Genomic DNA, 20613 nt, shown 5'->3' on the forward strand with positions numbered 1-20613 from the left:
TCTACTTATGTGGCAGGGCGGCTTCCTTCACTTTCTTGTCTCCAACGCGAGCTTTGACCACTGTTCTTCCTTCCGCGATGCTCTTTTCATGTCCGCTCTGAGTGGGCTTATAGCCTAAACCATACTTCCCACGATTTCCTTGGGTATTTATCAGGCTAGTTATGCCGCCGTTGTCTTTGCCTAAACCATCCCGGGTTCATAACTGTTCCCAACAATAACTCGGGCCATCATTACCGCTGCATCGGACAGACAAGGCTGCCCAAAGAGGGAGTCCACGGAGGAAATGCTGACCACTCAAAAGACTGGAAAGCGGTTTCTATGATTCTTCTGCGGCTTCACATAAGGCATGGAGGATGGGCAGCTTACCAAGATGTCTTCCTCGCCTGACACGATGACCAAGTGCCCCTCCATTACAAATTTCAGCTTTTGGGGAGTGTAGAAGGCACAACTCCCACTGAGTGGATCCACGGGCGCCCAACAGACAGCTGTAAGGGGTTAATATCCATTATTTGGAAGGTGACTTGACAGGTGTGAGGGCCTATTTGTACTAGGAGATCGATCTCTCCCCTAACCTCTCGGCGAGTGCCGTCGAAGGCACGAACCACCATTGAACTCGGTTTTAAGTGGGAAGCATTGGAATGGTAATTCTCCAAAGTTGCTCTAAGGCCATCACGTTTAAACTAGAACCATTATCGATGAGCACCTTGGCTACGATATGGTCCATACACTTGACTGATACGTGTAAAGCCTATTTATGCCCTCTCCCCTCGGCGGGGATTTCTTCTTCGGCGAAGCAAGATAGTTGTTGGCAGTGATATTGTTGACCAGCCCTCCGAAACCTTCTACCGAGATATCTTGGGCACATGAGCCTCGTTCAGAACTTTTACTAGCAGAGCCCGATGAGGCTCGAGCTCATAAGTAACTCCAACAGCGAGACCCTGGCCGGGGTTTTGTTGAGCTGTTCGATAACCTTGAATTCGCTCTGCTGAATTATCCGAAGGAATCGCTGGCTTCCTCTAGCGACACCTCCTTTTTCCATCCTTTTTCTCCGGGGGGCCCTTTGCCGGAATATCTTTATTCGAAGCGTGGGTGCTTCGCCATCTTGTTCCTCCACCACTTTTCCTTTTCCCTTGACGTCCGCGGGTTGGACTGGTAGGTCGCGGAGGTGCGAACACACGACCACTACACACCACTCAGTCCTGTGATATTTTGTTACTTTAGCTGACAGCGAGCTGACGTCAGTGCTTCTTCTTCCTTCCCTCGGAGGTGTATATCTCCACGGGACCGCGTGGCTATTTTGGTACGGAAAGGAACAGGTTTGGCTACTAAGGGGGTGTCCAGGCTTTTGCGAAGCTGCGCTTTAGTGAAGTATATCACCAAGGGTTTGGCTTCGCAATACCGCTCCCTCCGTAGATTGCATGCATATATGCCGCTCTTCTTTTCTTTCATGCCGACTTCCAGTCGACCTTGATCTATCATCCGTTGTAACAATTCCTCTACTCCCAAACACGTCTCCATGTCATGCAGCTCGCTGGAGTGTAGCAGACAGGAATCCTCTTACACCCACTATGGGGAATCACACCTCCCTTTTGTAGGGCTTCAAAGATAAACCTCCTAGGGGTTGCCACATCCTTAAAGGTTTAGACCTGTGCGGCCTATCGGACTCAACTGCATTAACCGCTCCCCCTCCATGATTGGCGAGCGGGTTGGTTCTCACATTGGGCCGATCCTCTTGGAAAGTCAGCCATCCGGCATCCATTAAATGTTGGACCTTGTATTTAAGGGCCAAGCATTTTTCGACGGAATGCCCCGGGACACCCCCTGGTACTTGCAAGTTGCGTTAGGGTCATACCACTTCGGGAAAGGGGGTTCGAGGACCCTTCCGGGAGTTACCACGGCCAAATGATTGGCGATGAGGGATGTAGAAGATCTTCGTATGTCATTGGAGTGGGGTGAATTCCGGAAATGGCCTCGGAGGGAAGTTCCTTGTCGTGTTGGAATTACCGGCCAGTCGAGTTCGTGTTCGGAGTTGAACTTGGGAGCTCCCTCCGGGTGGGTGCCTTAGGCTGCACGGGTGTTGAACTAGAGGCGTTCCAGTATGAGCCGAGAAGCTTGGGTGATGTTGCGCGTACTGATGGGTACCATGAGGTGTTTGCTGGGGTTTGACCCACGCGGGTGTTGAAGAGACGGCATGGGCATCTCCCTCCTTCCTTTTTGCCCCTGTTGCCCCGATTCTTTTGGCATTCGCATTTGTGGAGAAACGTAATCAAACTTTCCTCTTTTCAATCCTACCTCGATTCTTTCCCCGGCAACACTAGATCCGCAAAGCTGGACGGCATGTAACCTACTAGCTTCTCATATAGGAACACTGCAGAGTGTCTACCATCATGTGATCATCTCTCTCTCAACCATGGGAGGAGCTACTTGTGCGCCAAATCCCTCCATCGCTGCGCATATTCTTTAAAGGTTTCACCCTCTTTCTTGAACATATTCTGCAGTTGAGTACGGTCAGGAGCCATATCAGAATTGTACTGATACTGCCTTAGGAAGGCGGTAATCAGATCCTTCCAAGTACGGATACGGGAGCTTCAAATTAGTGTACCACACTACCGCGGCTCCGGCCAAGCTATCCTGAAAGAAAGTGTATTAATAGCTTTTCATCTTTAGAGTGGGCGCCATCTTACGGCAGTACTTTTGAGATGATTTTTGGACAAGTCGTCCCTTTATACTTGTCGAAGTCCGGCACTTTGACTTCGGGGAATAACAACATCGGGTACTAAGCAAAGATCGTCATGTCTGCGAACGGATAATCCCCAAATCCTTCCACGGCCCTCAATTTCCTCAAGGAGATCGAGCTTCCTCCTTTCTTCAGTTGCCGGAGGCGGCCATTCCGTGGACAAAACTATTGGTGGTGCTGCGATGTTGGTTGAGGCAACGTGCCTGTGCCGGCCCTTCGGGATCGGGGATAGAACTCGACCCCTTCGAGCATAGTCTTGAGGTCTTTATGGACTTGGCGAGCTAACCTGCACATTTTTTTTTTTGAGGGGAACATTAACCATGTCCCCTCCCTTCTCATGGATTAGCGTCTTGCTTAAGTTAGAATTAGGTGTTGATTACTTATTTTTACTTTTTTTTTTTTTAAAACAAACAAATAGTAAAAGAAAGCTGCAAAATACAAAGGATACGGGGCTGCCTTGCAGCGACATTCTCTGCTTGTTTCGCGCAGAGAAGGGGCAACGATCGGTCGGTCGTGACCCCATCCCCACTTGCATCCGTCCTTAAGTACCTGCAAGTAATAAACAACCAGGTATGGCCAATCTTGACCGCGTCATTGTCTTACCTTGATTGGTTTCTATCGTTCATGTTTTGTCTCTACCCCGGAAGGTAGCCCAAGATGATCCTGCCCCTATTTTACCACAACAATATGCATGCGTATGCGTATGCGTATGCATGAATGTTTTCAAACGCAGCAAATTTAGGGAAAGTTGGTTCAGGTTCAATTCTAATTAAGCGCTTGGGGCATCCATGAACTGAGCGGAAGGGCTCAGGTGATCACAGATTAACGCAAGGTTTGAAACTAACATGAGGACTAAAGCCTCGAATCCACGTTCATTTCTTTGAAAGATTGTAACGAGAGATACAACAGACAGGAAATCCCTGGGGGAAATCCAGAAAACGCATAAAGATAAAGAACATGCAGCGACATCCTTAATTGCCCCAGCTTCTAAGCATAATATTGTTTGATGACATCAGAATTCACGGGTGAAGGTAGCTCTTCACCATCCATGTTGGTAAGCACCAGGCTCCTCCGGAAAAAGCCCTCTTCACAACAAAAGGCCCTTCGTAGTTCGGGGCCCATTTCCCTCGATGGTCCTTGACAGCATGGGACATTTTCTTTAGCACAAGGTCTCCCTCATGGAACTTGCGTAAGCGTACTTTCTTGTCGAATGCACTCTTCATTCTTTGCTGGTATAAGCGCCCATGACTCATGGCCGTTAAGCGCTTACCCTCAATGAAGTTGAGCTGGTCATAGCGCGTTTGAGCCCACTCTGATTCCTTTAATCCGGATTCTGCCAAGATCCTTAATGACGGGACTTCTACCTCAAACGGTAACACAGCCTCCATCCCATATACCAATGAGAATGGCGTTGCCCCAGTTGACGTTCGCACTGAAGTCCGGTAACCGTGTAACGCGAATGGGAGCATTTCGTGCCAATCCTTGTATGACACGGTCATCTTTTGGATAATCTTTTTGATATTCTTATTGGCCGCTTCCACGGCTCCATTCATCTTTGGCCGGTAGGGTGTGGAATTGTGATGCTGGATTTTAAACTCCTCGCACATTTCCCCCATCATCTTGTTATTCAGGTTGGTGTCGTTGTCCGTGATAATCTTCCTTGGCAAACCATATCGGCAGATGATCTCTTTCTTAATGAACCTGATCACCACATTCCTCGTGACATTGGTATATGAAGCCGCCTCGACCCACTTGGTGAAATAATCTATCGCTACGAGGATGAAGCAATGACCATTCGAGGCCTTGGGCTCAATGGCCCCGATGACATCTATTCCCCACATGGAGAAAGGCCAAGGGGCGGACATGACATTCAGAGGATGTGGTGGGGCATTGATATTATCTGAGAATGCTTGACATTTGTGGCATTTCCTCACATGGACACAACAATCACTTTCCATGGTAAGCCAGTAATAACCTGCTCTTAGGATCTTCCTGGCCATAGCATGCCCGTTGGCGTGCGTTCCAAACGAGCCCTCATGGACTTCCTCGATCATGTGATTTGCCTCCTTGGCATCCACACACCGCAGGAGTGTCATGTCGTGATTTCTTTTATACAGTATGCTTCCGCTCATGAAGAAACCGGCTGCCAACCTTCTCAATGTCCTTTTATCGTTGTCGGCAATCTCTGGCGGGTATTCTTTGCTTACGACATATCGCTTGATGTCGAAATACCAAGGCTTTCCGTCCCGTTCCTCTTCCACTTGGCAACAATGCGCGGGTTTGCCACGACACCAAAATTCAATGTAGGGTAGATCCCCGTGCGGTGTTAGCTGGAACATAGACGCCAACGTAGCAAGTGCATCCGCCATTTGATTTTCCTCGCGGGGAACATGATGGAAGGAGATCTCATCGAAGGTCTTAGCCAATTCCTTGATATAGGCTTTGTAGGGTATCAGCTTGGGATCTCTAGTTTCCCATTCCCCTCTCAGCTGATGGATTACCAACGCTGAGTCGCCATACACCTTGAGTAGTTTGACATTGGAGTCAATTGCTGCCTGGACGACTAGGGCACATGCTTCATATTCGGCCATGTTGTTGGTGCAGTCGAATCCTAGCCTGGCTGTGAAAGGTACACATTGATTGTCCGGAGAGACCAACACTGCCCCAACACCATGACCTAGAATGTTTGACGCTCCGTCAAACCATACAGTCCATTTGTCCCGATCTTCGTCCAATTTTTCCTCAAACAAGGCCATGATGTCCTCATCCGGGAATTCAGGATGCATGGGCTGGTAGTCGTTAAGAGGCTGTTGAGCCAAATAATCTGCTAAAGCGCTTCCTTTTATCGCCTTTTGGGTGACGTAGACTATATCAAACTCAGATAGCAGGACTTGCCACCGGGCGATTCGTCCCGTGAGAGCTGGCTTTTCAAAGATGTACTTAACCGGGTCCATTTTGGATATCAACCAGGTAGTATGGCTCAGCATGTACTGCCTTAGGCGATGGGATGCCCATACTAAAGCACAACACGTTCTTTCGAGCAAGGAGTAATTCATCTCACAGGTTGTGAACTTCTTACTTAGGTAGTAAACAGCGCGCTCTTTCTTCCCGGATTCGTCATGTTGCCCCAACATACACCCCATTGACTCGTCCAAGATTGTCATGTACAAAATGAGAGGCCTTCCAGGTACTGGTGGCATAAGCACGGGAGGATTCATTAGGCACTTTTTTATCCTTCCAAAAGCTTCTTGACAATCCTCATTCCAGCGATCAGTTTGGTTTTTGCGTAAGAGCTTGAACAACGGCTCACAAATGGCAGTGAGCTGCGATATGAATCTGGCAATATAATTCAAGCGCCCCAGGAAACCTTGGACTTGCCTCTCTGTACGGGGTTCTGGCATCTCAAGGATGGCCTTCACTTTTTCGGGGTCTACCTCTATCCCTTTCTGGCTTACAATGAAACCAAGCAATTTCCCTAATTTGACCCCAAAGGTACACTTAGCGGGGTTCAACCTTAATTGATATTTCTTAAGCCTTTCGAACAACTTCCGCAGGTTGACAAGGTGTTCTTCCTCGGATTTAGATTTAGCAATTATGTCGTCCACGTAGACCTCGATCTCTTGATGCATCATATCATGGAACAAAGCTACCATGGCCCGTTGATAAGTTGCCCCGGCATTCTTGAGTCCAAAGGACATCACCTTGTAACAGAACGTCCCCCAGAGGGTGACGAAAGTAGTCTTTTCCATGTCCTCGGGCGCCATCTTTATCTGATTGTAACCAGAGAAACCGTCCATGAAGGAAAATAAAGTGAAATTGGCCGTGTTATCTACGAGGATATCGATGTGTGGTAAAGGAAAATTGTCCTTGGGACTGGCCCGATTCAGGTCCCGATAATCCACACACATTCGTACTTTCCCATCTTTCTTAGGAACTGGTACAATGTTGGCAACCCATTCTGGATACCGAGCGACGGCCAGAAATCCAGCGTCAAATTGCTTCTTCACTTCTTCTTTTATCTTCAAGGATGTTTCGGGCTTCATCCTTCTCAGTTTCTGTTTTACCGGGGAACACTCGGGATTTAGAGGTAATCGGTGCTGTACAATGTCAGAACTCAAACCGGGCATATCTTGGTATGACCAAGCAAAGATGTCTTGGTAGTCTTTTAGCAGGATTATTAATTCTTCACGGATAGGTGCGGTAATACCTGTACCTATCTTTATTTCCCTTTTTCCACTGCCAATTCCTAAGTCTACCAGCTTTGTTTCTTCTCGATGAGGCCCCATTTCTTGGTCCTCATGGGTGACCATTCTTTCTAATTCTGGGGGAAGTCCCACATCCTCGTTTCCTTCATCTTCCGTTTGATTCATTTCTTGCTCGAAGTCGATAGGCGGGTCCCAGGTATTAGTACCTTCGGGGGACTCGTCATCGGATCTGCCGTTTCAGAAAAAGAAGTAAACATGCAAATGAATGAGAATGGGTAGAGACCAGGAACAGATGAAGAAAGATCCTTGTATTATAAATTCAAAAACAAAAGACACAAAGCCTTAACAAAAGGAAAAACTCTAAAGCCTAGGCCCAACTATAGAGCTTTTAAAACCGTAAAGGTTTACATTATGCTCGTTGCGTAAATGCCGGGGCGTTCTTCCACTCGCCAATTTCCCAGCCGGAAATCAGGAGGGCATGGTCGTACCAAATCCAAAGTACTCGGAACATCATCTTCGCATATCGCGAACACTTGACCTTTGTCTCCCAGACCCGCGCTTATAAAGCTTCTACTTATGTGGCAGGGCGGGCTTCCTTCACTTTCTTGTCTCCAACGCGAGCTTTGACCACTGTTCTTCCTTCCCGCGATGCTTCTTTTCATGTCCGCCTGAGTGGGCTTATAGCCTAAACCATACTTCCCACGATTTCCTTGGGTATTTATCAGGCTAGTTATGCCGCCGTTGTCTTTGCCTAAACCCATCCCGGGTTCATAACTGTTCCCCAACATAACTCGGGCCATCATTACCGCTGCATCGGACAGACAAGGCTGCCCAAAGAGGGAGTCCACGGAGGAAATGCTGACCACCTCAAAAGACTGGAAAGCGGTTTCTAATGATTCTTCTGCGGCTTCCACATAAGGCATGGAGGATGGGCAGCTTACCAAGATGTCTTCCTCGCCTGACACGATGACCAAGTGCCCCTCCATTACAAATTTCAGCTTTTGGTGGAGTGTAGAAGGCACAACTCCCACTGAGTGGATCCACGGGCGCCCCAACAGACAGCTGTAAGGGGGGTTAATATCCATTATTTGGAAGGTGACTTGACAGGTGTGAGGGCCTATTTGTACTAGGAGATCGATCTCTCCCCTAACCTCTCGGCGAGTGCCGTCGAAGGCACGAACCACCATTGAACTCGGTTTTAAGTGGGAAGCATTGAATGGTAACTTCTCCAAAGTGCTCTTAGGCATCACGTTTAAACTAGAACCATTATCGATGAGCACCTTGGCTACGATATGGTCCATACACTTGACTGATACGTGTAAAGCCTTATTATGCCCTCTCCCCTCGGCGGGGATTTCTTCTTCGGCGAAGGCAAGATAGTTGTTGGCAGTGATATTGTTGACCAGCCCTCCGAAACCTTCTACCGAGATATCTTGGGCCACATGAGCCTCGTTCAGAACTTTTACTAGCAGAGCCCGATGAGGCTCGGAGCTCATAAGTAACTCCAACAGCGAGACCCTGGCCGGGGTTTTGTTGAGCTGTTCGATAACCTTGAATTCGCTCTGCTGAATTATCCGAAGGAACTCGCTGGCTTCCTCTAGCGACACCTCCTTTTTTCCATCCTTTTTCTCCGGGGGGCCCTTTGCCGGAATATCTTTATTCGAAGCGTGGGGTGCTTCGCCATCTTGTTCCTCCACCACTTTTCCTTTTCCCTTGACGTCCGCGGGTTGGACTGGTAGGTCCGGAGGTGCGAACACACGACCACTACACACCACTCAGTCCTGTGATATTTGTTACTTTAGCTGACAGCGAGCTGACGTCAGTGGCTTCTTCTTCCTTCTCCCTCGGAGGTGTATATCTCCACGGGACCGCGTGGCTATTTTGGTACGGGAAAGGAACAGGTTTGGCTACTAAGGGGTGTCCAGGCTTTTGCGAAGCTGCGCTTTTAGTGAAGTATATCACCAAGGGTTTGGGCTTCGCAATACCGCTCCCCTCCGTAGATTGCATGCATATATGCCGCTCTTCTTTTCTTTCAATGCCGACTTCCAGTCGACCTTGATCTATCATCCGTTGTAACAATTCCTCTACTCCCAAACACGTCTCCATGTCATGCAGCTCGCTGGAGTGTAGCAGACAGGAATCCTCCTTACACCCACTATGGGGAATCACACCTCCCTTTTGTAGGGCTTCAAAGATAAACCTCCTAGGGGTTGCCACATCCCTTAAAGGTTTAGACCTGTGCGGCCTATCGGACTCAACTGCATTAACCGCTCCCCCTCCATGATTGGCGAGCGGGTTGGTTCTCACATTGGGCCGATCCTCTTGGAAAGTCAGCCATCCGGCATCCATTAAATGTTGGACCTTGTATTTAAGGGCCAAGCATTTTTCGACGGAATGCCCCGGGACACCCCCATGGTACTTGCAAGTTGCGTTAGGGTCATACCACTTCGGGAAAGGGGGTTCGAGGACCCTTCCGGGAGTTACCACGGCCAAATGATTGGCGATGAGGGATGGTAGAAGATCTTCGTATGTCATTGGGAGTGGGGTGAATTCCGGAAATGGCCTCGGAGGGAAGTTCCTTGTCGTGTTGGAATTACCGGCCAGTCGAGTCGTGTTCGGAGTTGGAACTTGGGGAGCTTCCCTCCGGGTGGGTGCCTTAGGCTGCACGGGTGTTGAACTAGAGGCGTTCCCAGTATGAGCCGAGAAGCTTGGGTGATGTTGCGCGTACTGATGGGTACCATGAGGTGTTTGCTGGGGTTTGACCCACGCGGGTGTTGAAGAGACGGCATGGGCATCTCCCTCCTTCCTTTTTGCCCCTGTTGCCCCGATTCTTTTGGCATTCGCATTTGTGGAGGAAACGTAATCAAACTTTCCTCTTTTCAATCCTACCTCGATTCTTTCCCCGGCAAACACTAGATCCGCAAAGCTGGACGGCATGTAACCTACTAGCTTCTCATAGTAGAACACTGGCAGAGTGTCTACCATCATGGTGATCATCTCTCTCTCAACCATGGGAGGAGCTACTTGTGCCGCCAAATCCCTCCATCGCTGCGCATATTCTTTAAAGGTTTCACCCTCTTTCTTGAACATATTCTGCAGTTGAGTACGGTCAGGAGCCATATCAGAATTGTACTGATACTGCCTTAGGAAGGCGGTAATCAGATCCTTCCAAGTACGGATACGGGAAGCTTCCAAATTAGTGTACCACACTACCGCGGCTCCGGCCAAGCTATCCTGAAAGAAGTGTATTAATAGCTTTTCATCTTTAGAGTGGGCGCCCATCTTACGGCAGTACATCTTGAGATGATTTTTGGGACAAGTCGTCCCTTTATACTTGTCGAAGTCCGGCACTTTGAACTTCGGGGGAATAACAACATCGGGTACTAAGCAAAGATCCGTCATGTCTGCGAACGGATAATCCCCAAATCCTTCCACGGCCCTCAATCTTTCCTCAAGGAGATCGAGCTTCCTCCTTTCTTCAGTTGCCGGAGGCGGCCATTCCGTGGACAAAACTATTGGTGGTGCTGCGATGTTGGGTTGAGGCAACGTGCCTGGTGCCGGCCCTTCGGGGATCGGGGGATAGAACTCGACATCCCTTCGAGCATAGTCTTGAGGGTCTTTATGGACTTCGTCGGGCTGCTGAGGAGGCTTTCTTTCATGGACGGGAGAAGCAATATGGCCCGCATCTTCTTGCAAGACGGGTGGTGAATAGTTGGGCGGCAATCCATAAGGGTAAGCCGCTCGGCTGTATCCCAGGTGAGGGCTGCCATCGTGTCCCAGTGTGTCCCTTCCCCGTCCTACTATGTTTGAGGGAGGATGGTGCGTAGTTTCCAAGAGAATCGGGTCTGCTTCGGCAGCCGAACTAACAGCGGCGGCGGTGGCCGCGTTCTTCTTTATAAGCTGCTTCATACTTAACATGGCCTCCATCATGGAGGCCATTTGTTCTTTCAGAGCCGACATGTCGGCTTTCATCTGTTCCTGCGTCTCCTCTTGATCACCCATCGTTCTAGATTTGGATCTGGTGCGATAGGGATACCTTGCGGCGCGTTTAGTTATGGTGTTTTTCCCTAAAAAACCAAACGTGAGGAGGGGGTAAAGAAAGAAAATGCATGCTAGAGATGAAATGTAGGAGTGATTTGATTTGCACAAGCTTTTTGGAGTAGAAACATGGGACCAACTCATTTTATTTCAAAAAGGAAGTCGTATCTAGTCAAGGTCTGAAAGACCATACAAGTTTCCTAACGATTTCTAATTATGTGGGCCATTAAGTCTATCATATGCTGACAATAGCCGAGAAGCCCATGAATCTCTTCGGGGGCGGAGTAAGTGTCTGCCATCACCTTGGCCTTGGCTAACAAGCGGGGAAGTTCTTGACTCCCGTTCAAGGTAAGAGCAAACCGATCCATCCACATGGTTGCCTCTTGGTGTAAAGAGTCGATCACCCTTCCTCTAGCCTCTTTTTCCGCATATACTTGAGCATACTCGTCCGCGATTCTATGCTCGTGGGCCGTGGCTAGACCTAACTCTTCTTGGTACTTTGCGATGATAGCTAGCATGTTGGTCTCCGTCTCGCATAAACGCTGAGACAAGCTTCTTTTGGACCTTGAACAAGCAATTAACTCCTTTTTCAGAACCATGCTATGTGCTCGTGACTGGTCCCTTTCTTCCCTTCGCAACTTGAGTTCGCTATTGCTACCCCATAGAGCTCCGCGAAATTTATCCCGGCCATACTCTTCCTTGCGAGCCCTCTTGGTCTCTTGTTCAAGGGCTCTTGCGGTAATTGCATTCTCTTCCCGTAACCCGGCACACTCCTTCCGAATGTGTGTTGCGGCCAACTTGAACTTCTCCTCGGCTAATTTCGCCTTTCCTAACTCGCTTTTGAGAGCTTGGACTTCTTCGTCCTCTTCCGGTGCTTCAAAACTCTCTTCGCTGACGACTTTTAACTTGGTGAGCCAATCTAAACCTCGTATATGAACTTTCAGCCATTCATGGTAGCCACCAATGATGCCATTACGAATGCCTCTAAGTTCTTGATCTTTCCTTAACGGGGTTTCCCATGCCTTATGGATTCTTTGTATAGTCTTGGAATTTTGTGCGCTGAAATCCCTCACAAGGAAAGGAGACATGCTTTCTTCCGTCGGTGCTCCCCTCATGGGGTACCCTAGTTGTCTTATAGCGAGCGCGGGATTGTAGTTAATACAACCCCTCGTTCCTACCAGCGGAATGTTTGGGTATCCTCCACATGAGAAAAGGACTCCTTCTTTTCCTTCCTTCCATCGGGGGAACCAACTGATTGTTCTACCTCCTATTCCGGCCAAAAGCTGGTCCCAATCTATTCTCCTCTTTTCAGTACACGAGCGATGGCTCAGAAGCGGACATGGATGTCTTGTGTCTTGTTGGAACAAGTGCGAAACCAACCAAACACAGAGGGCGGGCAAACAACAGATGATCCGTGCGCTACTCTTTTCGCACCTTCGGTCAAATGTGTCAAATAGATCTGCCAAGACAGCTACCACCGGACTTTCCTTGCTATGGTGGTAGGCAAGGAAAGCGTCGATTGCTGCTAGGTCCACCAAACCGTCCACGTTTGGAAAGAGGACGACCCCAAAAATTAGCAAAGCTAACACATCCATAAACGGGACCTAATCTCCTTGATTGGCCATACCCCTCGCCTTGTCTTCTAGGTACCTCTGTGGTAGGCCCGCTATGCCGTTCCGAGCCTGTTTTATGTGGTCCAAACCTCTTGCTGAATCCTTGACCACAGTTGCAATTCTGCTCAAAGAGGGGAGACACCCGGAGGAAAGATATGGTTTTCTTCCCCCGAGAGGACATCCTAGAATTTCCTCAAATTCTTCAATGGTTGGTACTAATTGGAAGTCTCCGAATGTGAAGCACCTCAAAGGCTGGTCGTAGTATTGGGTGAGTGATGCAATGGCTTCTATGGATACCTCTGCTAAGGTCAATTCTAAGATCTTTCCGTAAGTCTTGCGGAAAGCTTGCATTTGGAGAGGTTCCATCAACCGCCCTAATTCCTTGATGCTGGTGGTATCTAAGCTTTTAACCTTGACTTGGTAGAACCTCTTGCCGGTTTGATTTGTTCCCATGCTTGCTAAAGTGAGACAAAAGCTGGTGCAAATCAAAACTCCGATATCTCATGGGTGGAATGGATGAATGCATGAAGGAATGCATATAACACAGATGCAATCTAGGAATGCGGGGGTCCGGGGAATTCGTCCCCATCTTAGACACAACGTCTAGGGGTAGCAAAGTGCCCCAACGTACGTTTTTAAGAAGGTGACACGGACCCTCCGTTGGTTTGTTTACAAAAGGGATCAAGACAGAACCCATATGCGATGTCCATGCAAAAGACACAATGCGGGAATGTACACAGTATGACAATATTCACTGAACATAAGCAAAAGGGTATATGATACTTATGCATGGCAGTGTGAAAAATGGCACGCAGCGTGTTTGCTCGTGCCCCTATTTAAGGGACCTATAAGGGAGAGAACTAACTAGGCATTTAGTGATAATCCCCAAGGTAGTCATATCTCTCTTGATGGTTTCTAGAGGTATCATCCCCTTCGAAGAACATATTGCAGCAGTAGGGACTACTAGCAACAATAAGTTTTCAAAGAGAAAAGCTCTAGATGAGGGTTCACTGTAATCAAGCAAGTCGGAGACCCAGCATGATCACAGATTCACCTCCACTCCTTATGTTCCCATGAACCCGGGTATAGGGCCCTTTTTCACTCACAGTGTGTGCAAATAGTGTTGGTGTTTGTGTGCATCAAATGAATAAATATTTACCTCATGCATACATTTTAAAACGCACTAAAAGCAACAAAGAGTTTATACACACAAGAACATAATGAAGGGAAACTAACAAAGGGATAAGTCATGGTAAAACATTGCACAAAATTAAATGGCCTAACTCTCTAAAAACAGTCGCCAACTGTCGCAACCTACCCTTCGACGGGAGGGCAAAGCAAGACTTGCGGGATGCGTGTTCCACGAAAGGAATACGCGCGGAGTCGCCACCAACGTTTATTTGAGGAAAACGTCGGAAAAACCGGAAAAGACGCGATCTACGAACTTTTAAGTGAAAGGTTCGGGAGTTGTATTTACGCACGGGGAAGGTATTAGCACCCCACACGTCCGTCCCAAGGGGCGGCAGCCTTTAATCGAATATGCAAACATGACTTTGATTTTTACGTTCCCTTTTATGTCCTTATATCCTTTTTTATATTTTTCCTTTTTTGTGGTCGACAAGGGTGTTTCCCTTTGCTCCTACGTATTCCTCAATTTGGGATGAGAAAATCAGACCTACGTAGTTCTTTCTTGTCAAGTGATTCTCTTTTTGCTTAAGTGGTGATCATTTTAAGGCGTTGGACCTTAAAAATGATCCATTTTACTTAGTGAGAAATTGAAATGACAAACTTCGAAAGCCTATTTTTTATGGACGAGCTTGACTAGGCGAATTGATTTTAGCCTTTAGTTTCGCTTTAGTTTATTAATCAATTCGATTAAGAATGAGAAATCCCAAAGAGAAAAACGTCCGATTGATTTTCCGCTTTATTTTACTAAAAGATGTCTTTTTTATTATTATATTATTTCTTACCTCCTTTTTTTGATTTCCAACGTGGTTTCGGCACGACCGAACGGTCGGAATTTATTTTAACCGAAGTTAACGGATAATACAATTCAAACGTTCGGTGGAAATTTATTTTATTTTTAAGTTAAGCGAGAAATGACTTAAGTAAAATGGCTTAAGCACATCAACAGGGGGTATAAAAAGTAAACAAAACGAGAATAAAAATGCACGAAACACAATGTGGACCACCGTGGGTACATAGAATGAATCGAAAAGCTTGGTTCGAGGTACTTACCCGTTGAAGATCGAAGAACGATGAAGAACGAATGAAGAACGGTCGAAACCTTTGCGAAATTCTTCACGGAAAACGTTACGGAAACGTTTCGGAAGCGCCTCGGCTTAGATTTTCTTCACGGAAATAATTTTTCCAAGCAAATTCGAAAGAGAGAGAAGTGCCAAAGGGGCTGAACCCTTTTCTTCTCCACTTCCTCCCCTATTTATAGCAAAATATGGGAGGTGGTTGCCGCCCAGCTCGCCCAGGCGAGCCAGGTTGCTTCCTCCAGAAGCAACAGCCTTCTGGAGGAATATTCTGGAGGGCCCAAGTGGGCCTGGGTGCTATTTGCATCCCCATTTTTACTAAGTACACCCCCCCTCTGCTTTTTTTGGTGATTCTTTTTTCGTAAAGTTACGGAAACTTACGAATTTCGTAACGATACTTGTTTTCTTTCCGTAATGTTACGGAACCTTGCGGATTACATAATCATCCCCTTTTTGACTTACGGAATGTTACGGAACCTCACTTAATTATGCAACGATGCTTCCATTTGATTTCCGGTGTGTCACGGAAACTTACGGATTGTGCATCAATATTTTTTTGGTTTTTCGGCATGTCCTGGAATTTCACAAATTGCCTAATGATGGATGCCAAGCACCTCACAAGGACCAAAGAAAGGTCGCATGTCATCAAGCAAAGGTCCCCGGACGAAATTAGGGTATGACACTTCTTAATAGGTGCCTGATGCTAAAAAGATATTCTCTATCTAACAATGCTCATGTGTTCCTATGGTGTCTCCTGAGATACTAAACCCTGATTCCTCATGATAATTTAGCCTAATCTTGATCAAGCATCATCCACAGATTCCTCTTGTTGGACTGAACTCAACCAGGACCGCATTAAGACACAAATACACAACTAAAATTATCGCACCCCGATTCCTCATGATAGTACAACAACTTAGCCCTGTACTATCAAGGACTTTAGAATCAGACTAGTTTCCACTATTGAATGACCCTAACAAAGCATGCATCTACGTGATCAAGGTAAAGGCATACTGGAGTGAAAAGCAGATAGCACAGAGAACACACAAAACATCATTAAATAGATAGAAATATATTTACATCAGGTACCTACAGGGAAGATCCAATAGAGGATTTAGATTTCCATAACTAGGAAGCCTTCTTTACAACAAAGAGAAGAACAAGATTAAAGATTGCAAAAATACAAGTGGTGAGGATGTCTCCTTCACCTCTAGGATCTCACAATCACTCACAAACTCATCTCAAGCTCTCAGAACGGCTCCTGCTTCAAGATCTAGTCTCTACAGATCTTAACACAACAAAATCTCTCAAAACTCTCTGGAACTTGGACCTTTCTCTCTCTAGAATCTCTAGACATGCAAAGCTCTTAATCCCAGCCCAAACTCCCTTCACAAAATCTTATTTCAGGCTTAAATAGGTAGCTTTGTTCGTGCTTGCGCGCTTAGCAAGATTATGATCCGCTTAACGCACATTAGTGAATTTTCGCTTAGCGCTCTTTTCTTGCTCAGTGGATGGGTTGAAGCGGTGCGCTCAGTGAACCTGTACAGCTCATTTTCTTCCAGATCCTTCCTCGCGCTTAGCCACTAAGTGTTGCGCATGGCGGACGCTCGCTAAGGCAACAGATTGGCCTAGCGAGGAGGTGAAAAATAGCACTTTGCCAAATCGCCTAATTCACCTGAAATTGAGAGAAATTGATTATTAAATACACAAAATAAAAGTATTAAGTGTCTATTACCTATACTTAACAGGAAGTACTTATAATACTACAAAACAACCATAAATTGGGGAAGTTTAATACAATTTACACAAGTTTTATACACAAAAGTTAGTTGTATTCATCGACTAACAACATGCATGATAATCGATTAGCAAATCTTGTAATTAGTTATTTTGAGCTGAGGCTGATATTTAAGCTCTCTGGATAAACCTGTAATCGATTACCAACTTGGGAAATCAATTATTTTAGAGAAGACAAAAAGCCTTACTCTTTGTCTGAACCTGTAATCGATTACCACCTTAGGCAATCAATTACCATGCGTCTAAAAGGTTTTCAAAATGTGAAAAGACACCTCCCCTATCCTTTTTAAAGCTTGCCTAGACCTAGAAACCCCTTAATTCTATCTCATACCTCTTTTTGAAACTTAAAAGAGTATCCTTGTTAGCCTTTCAACCTTCTAAACACATAAACTTCTATTTCTACCTTCATCCTCAACCTCCATCAATGGAAAAGAAAAAGAACAAAAGGATAAAGAGCATTGAGCACAGACCTGCAACCCTGAGAATGAAGAAGGAGAAGGAACTAGCAAAAGGTGGTCCTTCAAGTAGATGAAAATGGATTGCACGTTTTCCTTCGCCTCTTACTACTCCAAAGGAAACTCCTTGGTTTTCTAAAGAACACTATGAGGCTTCATAAAAGTTTACTTATGTGAAGAAGGAGATGATTCAACCGAAGTAAGTCAGTTTAGGGTGGCTCAGGAGTGAAGGCTTTGCTCTTCTAGAGTTGATTGAGTATCACGGATTGAAGAAGCTATTGGAGATGAAGGGCACTTACTACACTGACTCGGTAAAAATTTTCTATACCATAACTCATATTGATGGTGATACTGGACTTTTGGATGCTGAAGTGAAAGGACAACAGATTGTGATGACACCTGAGGTTTGGTTAGACATCGTTAGGTTATCGTCAGAAGGAGTTATGGAGAACAAACTAGGTCTTAAGGAAGCTAGATTTGATTTCAACAAGGTTGGTAAGCACAAGTCAATGATGAAGAATCCTTCTACCTATGTTGCTGTTGTTACAAAAGCAATGGGAAAGGAATGTTTTGGTATTGAACCGCTAATGCTTGAGCACATGCTTTTGGCCTATGCGGTTACTTGGATTATTACTCCAAAGGGGAGAAATCATGCTCAATTGACTAAGGAGGATCTTCTCCTTATTAGTCTTATGCAAGGAAAGCTAAAGATCAATTAAGTCAATATTATTGTTGATATCATGTTGAAGACAAAGAGGATTGGCTCTTTCAAGTGTCCTTATGCAGTTCTAATCTCCAAGATTCTTGATTATTTTGGTGTTGATACCAAGAGGAAGTCTTTGGTTTTGTTGAGGCAGAATTTGAAGTGAAGACCAAAGTCTTGAAGTAGATGGGGTACATCAAGTCTGAAGAAGCAAGGAATGGATGGATTAAGAAAAGCAGAGAGGATAAAAAAGAACAATAAGAAGCAGAAGAGAAGCCCATAAGCCCCTTTGAGCAGATGATGCTAGCAAAGATGGATGAGCTCATGAGAGTGCACAAAGAAGACTATATTGAGCTTCGGGAGTGCTTTGAGCCTACCTCAGAAAGGTTAGATGCTATAGGAGCACCACATGCGGATGATATTTGATCTTTAGTTATCCTTCTTTAGGATCCTCTTGGAGACTTAAGATAGTGAGTCTCATAGCTCATAAGCATATAGTCTAGGCTTGACTTTTGTTCTATGTTTGTTTCTATATTTTGTCTATTTTACTCTATGTTTTATTAATTTGTTGTAATTTCACTTTAATTAATGATACGATATCTTTCTTTTCCCTGTTTCATGTGTCTTGAATTGTTATTGTTTGTATTCTTTATGATACACACTCTTTTTGGCTTTGTGATGCCAAAAAGGGAGAAAAGATTTGATGTTCTTTGAGAAAGATTGATGATTTTGATGGCCGATAGAAATTAAGTAATTGTACCAATTAAACTTGAATTAAAAAGATGATACTAACATGTTTGTGAAGCATGTTTTAAAACAGGTACTATGAAGGGAAAACATCAATACACATCATATGGATTTGGCATTATCAAAACCAAAATGGGGGAGATTGTTAGATCAAAGCTTGAAGCCTTTAGTTTTTAGTTTTGTTTGATAATTTTGCAATGCCTAACATGTTTAATAGATGAGGCATTTGTATTGAATGTTTTTTAATAGGCATGTTTGTGATATAGTCTTAGTCTTTTTTTCTCATGCTTAGTGATGGATTAAACATGAAATGGATGAAGTATTCTTATTCTCTAAGTTTCTTTAGAACTTACTTCTACTTGAAATTTGGCTAGCAACATCGAATTAATTGTTAGAGATAGGTGGAGTAATATGAGCAACATGAAGACTTAGCCTTGAAGCTTGAAGAAGAGCTTGAAGAAGTTTTGTCTTTTATATGCCCAACTCTCTTGAGTGGCATTTGTATTGATTGTTATATTGTATGTTGCATCTTAGTCTATATCATATCATTTGTGCATCACGCACCATCATGTGTGAATTAGAAGAAAGTTTCTAAAATTAGAAAATTTCTTTAGAAGTAAAAACTCTCTGTTTTAATTTATTACAACCTTACAGTAATTGATTACACAAGTTGTTTAAGCTTGCAGAGTTATGTCTCGTATCGATTTAATCGATTACAAGCTTATCGTAATCGATTACATGGTTGTTTTTGAGACAATGATTGATTTATTCTGGAGTCTCTGCTTTAATCGATTACCGTGTGATATAATCGATTACTTCTCTTTCTATAAGTGTTTCAGAAGTGAACAAGAACACTTTAATCGATTACTTTGAGGATCTAACCGATTACGTTTTTCTTGAGTTGTTTCCAGTTTTTGGAATAACACTTTAATCGATTAAAAAGATAATCTAATCGATTACTACATTGAAATAATCGATTACATTGTAGATTTAATCGATTACAGGCGGTTATAACTGTTTTTTCTATAAATAGCCACCTTGTGTTCTCACTTATGTGTACAAGATCATTAAGTGTGAAATTGCATGAGCTGAAATAAGTGAAAGAAGAGAAGAAAAGTGCTTAGAAATAGTGAATCATAACTTCTAATCTTTTGATTATGAAGATCTTTTTGTGATAAGTGAGATGTGATACTTTCTTGAGTTCAAGAAGACACCTCATTCAGTCAAAGCAAGGTTTTGCAAAAATAATTGATCAGGTTGTGTCTATCTTGACTTTACTATTTTCTGTATGGTTTTACACATTACTTGTTTGTGCATGAATTTATGAAGGCATGCTAAAATAGGTGTTTCTAGTTTGGGCTAAAGGTAGGTTTCTCTTAGACTCTTATTCGCAGAGGACCCTAGTGTTGGGTGCCTAAGTCTCTTTTTCTGGGGTAGGAACTGAGATTGTTTATGATTGCTTGTAAGAATTTTATATGCATAGTGAAAATCAAATTCTATAATCAATTATCATACATGATAATCGATTATTCAGTTAGCACAAAAGGAACATAAATTCTCAGACTGAAATGAATTAATGGATTAACCAATTTCTGGAAATGTAGAATGTTGGATTTCCCCTGCAATTACTTTTTGGTCCACTTTTTCTTTATACAAATATGTTCAAGGGAAATTCGGTTTGTCGGAAAGTGCACCAGATCGTCAAGTATTTAAAATTAAAACGGATGAATCCGAGTATCGAGCTCAGGGAACTAGTCTTAGACAGGGTTAAATTCAAAAATAAGGCATTGTTAAAAGAAACATTGATAATTGATGATTTAGAACAGAATTAAACTAAGTCTAGGCTAAAAACAGTAAAAATGCAAGTAAAATTGACAGCAGTAGGTAAAGAAGTTGGGTCTTTCTAACACACCAACTGATGTATAAAAATATGTTTCTCTAATCAATCATGCTTTTGTGTTCTATGTTGTAGCCTAAATTACTAAACCTCGATCCCTAGTTAGACTGAATCAATCCAAGCTTCGTCCTCAGATCCCTCTTGTTGGACTAGGCTTAAT

This window comes from Glycine soja, chromosome 1 (genome assembly GCF_004193775.1).
Source record: "Glycine soja cultivar W05 chromosome 1, ASM419377v2, whole genome shotgun sequence".
Classification (NCBI taxonomy): Eukaryota; Viridiplantae; Streptophyta; class Magnoliopsida; order Fabales; family Fabaceae; genus Glycine; species Glycine soja.